Here is an 8,754-nt window from a genome sequence, read left to right on the forward strand (position 1 = left end):
TGTCTACCTACCGTCGACGAAGCAGTAGACCTACTGAGAAGAACTCAAGAGATGCTTGTGACCTCTAACTTGAGGCTTCATAAGATAGCCTCAAATTGTCCTGCAGTTCTCATGGAATTCCCAGTTGAAGATCATGGAAAGGATCTGAAAGACCTGGATCCAGAAGTGGACACTCTTCCTACCCAAAGGAGCCTTGGAATGGGCTGGGATCTCAAGAGCGATACCTTTTGTCTTCCATATCACTTCACACGTAGAGGAGTTCTGGCCACAGTGAATAGTATTTTTGATCCTATTGGATTTGTGGCTCCCATTACAATCCAGGGAAAGATTCTGCTGCGTCAACTAACTTCTAGTTCCGTGGATTGGGATGTTCCACTACCATTAGAAAAGAAGGCTAATTGGGAATCATGGAAGAACTCGTTACAACATCTGACAGATTTGGAAGTTCCCAGAACTTATGTGAACATTTCGCTCTCCAAAGCCCAAAGGATAGAGATCCATGTGTTCTCAGATGCGTCCCCTGTGGCCATAGCAGCTGTGGCCTATCTGAAGGTGAAAAATATCAGCGGGACATGCAAGACCAGGTTTGTTCTTGGGAAGGCAAAATTGGCGCCTACCGCTGCACATACAATTCCCCGTCTAGAGTTAGGCGCTGCTGTTTTAGCTGCTGAACTAGCAGAGCTTGTTGTAGAACTTATGTGAACAGTGTGCAAGTGTGTCCTGATTAGATTTGTCTTCTCTGCTGGTAAAGTAGGCATGAGTATTCCAATTTACTTTTGGGCTTAGACTGCTTGTTACCAGGTTGTTTTGCTGGTTCTAGAGCTAATTGCTATTACTAGTTTCAGGTGTGGTTTCAGGTTAGCCCAAGGTGTGAAACTGCTGGGAGTGGCCTTACTAGCCACCAGGCAGATATATTGAGAGGTGTTCCCTACTAGAATTAGTGTGCAAGTGTGTCCTGATTAGATTTGTCTTCTCTGCTGGTAAGATAGGCCTGAGTATTTCAATTTACTTTTGGGCTTAGACTGCTTGTTACCAGGTTGTTTTGCTGGTTCTAGAGCTAATTGCTATTACTAGTTTCAGGTGTGGTTTCAGGTTAGCCCAAGGTGTGAAACTGCTGGGAGTGGCCTTACTAGCCACCAGGCAGATATATTCGGTATACAGCGACTAGACAGGTTACTTCTACCTCGTCCCATTATACATCAACACAGAGGCAATCTCCTTCAAATTTGGCTAAGTATTTCTTTCTCTCACTCGACTACTTTACCATCAAGTTACTTCACTGCTGCACTTTAAACATGTGTTTTTCAATACCTGCTCTTTCATCCCACAGAGCCAGACATTCCCATCGTTACCACAAGAAGCGCAATGCAAGGAATCTCATCCATCCCCCAAGGTCGTCACATTCTCAGACCAGGGTGATGGGTGGACTCTGGAATTGCCAATCTGTGGTTCGGAAAGCTGACTTCATCTCAGCCTTAGCATCTCATCATTCACTGCACTTCCTGGCTTTGACTGAGATCTGGATCACTCCTGAGAGCTCTGTGACTCCAGCAGCCCTATCCTCTGCCTTTAACTTCTCCCACTCTCCGAGACAGACTGGCAGAGGTGGTGGCACAGGTTTGCTCTTGTCTAGGAAGTGGAACTTTACTCCACTTTTCGCATCTGTCTATATCTTCTTTTGAATATCATGCTGTTACTGTATCTTTCCCCACTAAACTTAATATAATTGTCATTTACCGCCCTCCTTCTCTTCTAGGTAACTTCCTAGACGAGTTGGATGTTCTTCTGAGTCTCTTCCCCATTGATGGAACCCCATTGATTCTCCTCGGTGACTTCAATCTTCCATCGAACAAGCTGCAATCATCATGTCTCGAACCGCTGCTCTCATCCTTCAACCTTGCTCTCAACCTGACCCCTCCAACGCACAGAGCAGGCAACATCCTAGACCTGATCTTCAGCAGACCGGCCCCAGCACTGGATATGACAGTAACCCCCATGCACTGCTCAGATCATCACTTTCTATCTTTCACATTCTCCCTTACTGCTCTCCCTGTCAATGCCTCTCCTTTAGGCTCATCATTCTCTCGACGTAACCTGCACTCCATCTCTCACTCATCTCTGGCTTCAACTATCCTTACTACCCTTCCACATCCTGATTCCTTTCTATCTCTTTCCTTGGATACAGCCACAGATACATTGCTTTCTTCACTCTCGTCTGCAGTTAATCTTTTGTGTCCTCTTTCCTCCAGGCCAGTCAGATCCTCCCCACCTGCCCTGTGGCTGACTGAAGTCCTACGCAGCAACCGGAGAGAGCTAAGAAAGGCAGAGAGGAAGTGGAGGAAGTCCCAGCTTGACTCTGACCTACACTCCTATCAAGCTCTCTTCTACAAGTTCTCAACAGAGGTTACTGCTGCCAAGTCATCCTTCTACAAGGGAGAGGGTCTACATCTGCTCCTTGCAGGCTCCTTACTGGTGTCCCTCAATGCTCAGTGCTAGGTCCTCTCCTCTTTTCACTCTACACCCGTTCTCTTGGTGATGTAATTACCTCTCATGGTTTCTTGTACCACTGCTATGCTGATGACACTCAACTAATGCTTTCCTTCCCACCATCTGATACTCAGGTTTGCAGCCGTATCTCGGCATGTCTGAGTGACATCTCTTCATGGATGGCAGCTCATCATCTAAAGCTCAATCCCAGCAAGACTGAGCTGCTGTTCATCCCTGGAGCTACAGGTCCTCAGCAGGATCTTGCCATCTCATTCGAGAACTCTTTGATTGTTCCGTCTAAAGATGCAAAAAAACCTTGGGGTGACTCTGGATGACCAGTTGTCATTCTCTGCCCATATTACGAACCTGACTCGGTCATGCAGATACTTTCTCTACAACATCTGATGTATCCGACCCTTCCTCTCTTAGGAGGCCTCCCAGGTGCTTGTCCAGTCTCTTGTCATTTCAAGGCTCGACTACTGCAACTCTCTCCTGGCTGGTCTTCCTCTGCAGGCCATCAGGCCTTTGCAACTGATCCAAAATGCAGCAGCAAGGCTTGTCTTCAATCTACCCAAGTTCACTCATGTCACTCCACTGCTGCGCTCCCTTCACTGGCTTCCCGTGGCTGCTCGCATACAGTTTAAAATTCTGATGCTTGCCTACAAAGCCAAAAATGGACCAGCTCCTTCATACCTTATGGCAATGGTCAAGAGTCGATCCGCACCTCGAGCCCTTCGCGCTTCAAGTATGGCTCAGCTTGACCCACCATCCCTCAAGATTCATGGAAGACACGCGACAAGATGCTTCTCTGTCCTGGCTCCCAGATGGTGGAACGAACTTCCACTGGCTATCCGAACAGCGAACTCTCTCACGGTTTTCAAACGCAGACTGAAGACCCATCTCTTTGTAAAGCACTTATAAGCACTAATCTACTGAAGCATTGGTATAAATCGTAATTGCACTTTATCTCTGGGAACACTTGCTAATGTAGTCTTGTAGGTATTTCAGTCTTGCTAGGTATTACTCTGTGTCTAATCTTATATTTTGTTGTCTTCTTTCTAGGTATCAGCACTGACAACTGTTTATGGCAGTGCTTGAGCTTGAGTAGTTTGGACTTAAACCTGTTTATACTAGATAGAGATGCATATTCTGACTAAACACTTAGCACTTTTGTAAGTTGCTCTGAATAAGAGCGTCTGCTAAATGCCATAAATGTAAATGTAAATGTAGAAGACATAGATGTCAAACCAGACGTGATTGAGTTGTACACAGACAGTAAGGTGGTATTAGGATACATTTGTAACCAAACAAGACGCTTCCACTTATATGTCAGTAATAGGGTACAAAGGATCCGAAGGTCAACCAAGCCAGAACAGTGGCATTACATACCTTCAAGTTTGAATCCCGCAGACGTTGCTACACGTCCTGTAATTGCTTCAGACTTGCATAACTCGCATAACTCTATCTGGCTATCTGGACCTACCTTTCTCTCTGTACCTGATGGGTCCTTCACTCAAGAGGAATCTTATGAGCTCATCAACCCGGACTCTGACATTGAAATTCGGCCAAACTGCATCAGTGTAACAGTCCATGTCTCTCAAGACTAACTCGGATCTCATCGCTTCCATCGTTTTTCCAGCTGGAAGTCTCTCTTGCGTGCTATCGCCTGCCTTATCCATGTTATTCATTCTCTAAAACCCAACACTGAGAGGAGCACATGCAGTGGGTGGCATTATTGTCCAAGGCCTCGCACTGTAGATGAAGTATCTCAAGCAAAAAGTACTATCCTTGGATGTGTACAGCAAGACGTCTATTCAGGTGAGTTAACGCTTTTGAAGGCAGGAAGAGAAATTCCCAAGAGAAATACGTTGAGGAAATTATATCCCATAATTGATGATAAAGGTCTTCTGAGAATTGGGGGAAGGCTCGATAATGCGCAGGTACCTTTTGATGAGAAACATCCCATCATTGTCCCCGGCAAAAGCCACATCGTTTCTGTACTTGTGAATCACTTTTATGAGCGGATCAAGCACCAAGGCCGTTTTTTACAGAAGTGCAGGATTCTGGATTGTTGGTGCAAAAAGGTGCATTAATAGGGTTATCCACCAATGTGTTCAGTGTAAGAGGTTCAGAGGAAAAACCACAGAACAAAAAATGGCTGATCTTCCTGAGGACCGCCTCAAAACAGATCCTCCTTTTACCTACATTGGGCTAGATGTATTTGGACCATGGACAGTTGTCTCTCAGTGCACTCGAGGAGGCTATGCACATAACAAACGATGGGCAGTCATCTTCACATGCTTGTGTGTCCATGCTGTCCATATTGAGTTGATTGAATCAATGGACACATCCAGCTTTCTGAACGCACTTCGACGCTTCTTTGCCCTAAGGGGCCCTGTAAAACAAATACGCCCTGATTGTGGGTCCAATTTTGTTGGTGCTTGTAAAGAACTGCTCATGGTCCTGGAGGAACCAAGTGTTAAAACCTACCTAAGTGAGGAAGGTTGTCACTGGGTTTTTAATCCTCCCTATGCCTCCCATATGGGTGGGGCTTGGGAGAGGATGATTGGCATCTGTCAACGCATATTGGACTCTATGTTCCTGCATACCGCCGAGTTACGGCTCACTCATGAAGTGTTGTCTACACTTATGGCAGAGGTCTCTGCAATAGTGAGTACAAGACCTTTGGCTCCCATTTCTAGCGATCCTGATTCACCTGCTCTCTTGACCCCAGCCATGTTGCTAACCCAAAAGGCCAGCCCTCTTCTTCCTGTGCCAGGTACATTCGACACCAAAGATCTCTTCCGACAAAAATGGAAGCAAGTACAACATCTTGCAAATGTCTTTTGGGAGCGGTGGAGGCTTGAATACCTCAGCACTCTACAGAGCTGCAGGAAATGGCAGACCGAGAGGTCTTCTGTCAAAGAGGGGGACTTGGTCTTGCTGAAGGACATTCAAGTTAAGAGAAACAAATGGCCTATGGCTTGCATAACACAAGTTTTTCCTGGCAGTGATGGGAACGTCAGGAAAGTTGAGCTGAAAGTTGTTAAAGGTGGTACTGCAAAGACTTACCTCAGACCAATTTCCCAAATAATCTATCTCATGTCACCATCATAGATGGCAATAATTTTGATAGGGTATAGTGGTATTTTACAATTCCAGACGGGGAGTGTTCTGACTGCTATTTTGGTTATTCCCCTTTACAGCCACTGGTGCCGCTGCTGATGGCATTACTGCTCTGTCACTTAATTCTGATTTGCTAGCTTAGTCACATGGTGAGGTTCATAGGTCAATGTGGCCATCTTAGACTGACCTGTGCACGTGATGAAGTAGGTGTAACGACTCTACAAGCATCTCTATCCATCCTCACGTTTTGTGCCATATCTTTCACCGTTTGTAAGTAAAACCTATTGCAGTATGTTTTAAGATATGCATTAGTAGAACATTACATATATCTGTGACCTGTTAGTACAGTTAACTGCATTTCTGATTCATGCTCTGTGTGGATACATGGTCATGGTGCTTTACAAATGTTGGTGTACACTGTATTAAGATATGTGATGTTTGTTTGCAGTTTCACAAGTGAAATGGGAATTTGGAAAAAGTAAACACTGAAGACACTGAAACGCCTTTGGTCCAGCTCTTTATTCAAACCCTATTGTTTAGCTATCTGTCAAGTTGTATTAGGCTACATGCAATAAGGACAGAAAGCTGCCCCCCCCCCCCCCCCCCCCAAACCCAAAATGCTGAAATAACACTGCAGTTCGTTTGTGCCCGTTTGTGCTGTAAATATTTTCGTTTGTCCTATTAAGAGTGTCACGTCCAGCCCCTCCCTCCTCCCTGGTCATGCCTAGCTTCCCTTCTGTCTGCTCCCTCTGTCTGACACGCCCCTATCCTCATTGTTCCCTAGTAACTCAGCGAATCATAGATATGGATCAGAGGTAAATGTGGCGTGAGAGCGTGTGAAGACGGTCAAATGCGTGTGTCTCACGCTCAATGCGTGAGAGTTGGCAACCCTGCTAGTTATCGTGATTATACGTTGTTCTCCTAGTTGCCCTGCCTCCCAGCTGCGCATAGTCTGTCCCGGTTTAAAGTTGTATTGTTTGTTAGTTTCTCTGTCCCTATGCATATCTTCATTTGTGTAGTCTGGTTTAGTTATTTGTCTGTAGTGATGTAACATTTGAAGCGATGCCTCGGAGCCTGTATCAAGCAAAAGGGGGCGTGCCAGATGAAGCCCCGGTTCGAGGCGCGTGTTTTTGGTGAACCTTTGAGCTGGAAAGCCCCATTGGTTTATGAAGCCTCGTTTTGCCATCACTATTTGTCTGTATCCTTGCCCTGTTATTTACATCTCTTTCCCCATTAGTTGCTGTTTCCCTCCTGGCTTTTCATAGTACGTTGTGTATGTGTCTTCCTAGCCGTCTTTCACTCTCCGTTTCAGTTTAGTGTTTGATGGTCTTCTCCCTGGCTCATATTAGTTCAGTTTCCTTGTGGTTCTGTCAGCCGTTTAGTCTATTGTATGTTTTCCCTTGTTACCGCCTTACTTGTTAGCTCTCCTGTGTTTAGTGTCTTGTTTATTTATCTTTTTAATAAATCAATTAAATACCTGCGTTTGCGTCACATCCGCCCCTTGAATCGTTATTTTGAAGCGTGATGTCACCAGCCCCCCCCCCCCCCCCCCAACGTCCATATCACTCCAATCCAAGGTTATAATCGTTAACGAAAACAAACGAAAAAACGAAAACTGATATTGAAAACATTTTGTGTTAACTGAAATAAATAACGGTAATTAAAAGAAAAAAAACGATAACTAACTGTAACTACATGATAACTAACTGTAATTACATGAAAACTAACTAAAACGTTCTGAAATTATAGATAGGATACCCTTCGTTTTCGTGTTTGTCAGTTTATTTATAAATGGATTTTTTTCACTAGCAGTTTTATATTAGCTGGCAGAAGCGTGCAACACCTCATGGTCCGTCACGTCTCTTGTTTAGAGCTCCTGCTTGCCATGCTAGCCTGCAAAATTACAACAAAAGTTGGGAGAAAACGGCGAGTCCTGTATGGGATTTTTTAAACATGACTACGAGAAAGACTACATGCCTTGTAGTGGAAACAGGTGATAAAATATATGGAGTAGTTCTCAAGAGGAAAAACCCCACAAACAGTTCTTTATTGAATGTGAATAAAGAGCAGTATCCTTAAATGGTTTGCATTGCATATCCATGCATTGAATGTACTGTACATATAAATCAACATTTTAGACTTTGTCAATCAACAATACACCACATACATTGAATGAGATGGTGTTGCTTGGTGGTTCAGACAAAAAAAAAACAAGTTCAGTAAGCGACAAAGAAAAAAAAAAGAATTATAGCAATATAATAAAGGTACTAGTAAAATGGTTCAATGCAAATGTTTAAATGTTAATGCATTGAGCTAAATAGATGGCCAGGAGAAGGAGTGGTCCCTGAATGTGGATGCCCTGCTTTGTATGTTGCAGAAAATTTCAAGATGTCAACATAAAACAGTCATTGGAGCTGGCTCTGGCAATTCAGCAAAGAAGCAAGAGGACAGTTCTTTATCTTTTCCACTGCTCACAACACCTCTGAAGATTTCTAGACAGAGGCCTTCTAGACAAAGATGTGGTTGATCTGCATAAGGGAACATTAAGATCCTCATAAATCTCTCAACAGAAGCACTGATGTCTGTAACGTGCAAGAACTAGGAGAAGGACACAAATGCTGCTGAGAGTCAGATTTATTAGTAGGAGTAGGAGTTTCCTCCTGTCTCCTAACTAGATCGGCTCGAATTGCTCTTGAACGGCGAGGCATTACATTCACGTAAACACTCTGAGCTTTCAGACAACGAAACACTGCGAATGCAACAGTAAAACTTAGCGTGTATACTAGTACACAGATTACTTCGGTTACACCTCTCAGACACAGCAGAGAATACACATATGAATAACAGGTTATTGCACAAACAATAGACAAACAAACACACTCAAAATGGAAAATACAATAAACCGGAATAACGCCAAACAGACCATACAAAAGAAACTAACCGTACTAACTAACACTCAAGGGACAATAACGAACGGACTCAATAAAGATCACAACACCCAACATGGGACGATCTATGAAGCGACTCGAAACAAACCTAATACTTTCAACCAAACGCTGAACACACAATGATCAAAGTTAAACACCAAGGGTAGATCCGATATCAAAACACGGGGAACAGAACATACCAACACTAGCAACA

At 44.1% G+C, this 8,754-nt stretch overlaps 1 pseudogene; it reads left to right on the plus strand.

Moving 5' to 3' along the window:
- The first annotated feature begins 1,182 nt into the window (after positions 1 to 1,182).
- Positions 1,183 to 2,822, plus strand: LOC143512437 (uncharacterized; annotated as a pseudogene).
- The last annotated feature ends 5,932 nt before the right edge of the window (positions 2,823 to 8,754 follow it).

This window comes from Brachyhypopomus gauderio, chromosome 1 (assembly GCF_052324685.1).
Source record: "Brachyhypopomus gauderio isolate BG-103 chromosome 1, BGAUD_0.2, whole genome shotgun sequence".
Taxonomy (NCBI): domain Eukaryota; kingdom Metazoa; phylum Chordata; class Actinopteri; order Gymnotiformes; family Hypopomidae; genus Brachyhypopomus; species Brachyhypopomus gauderio.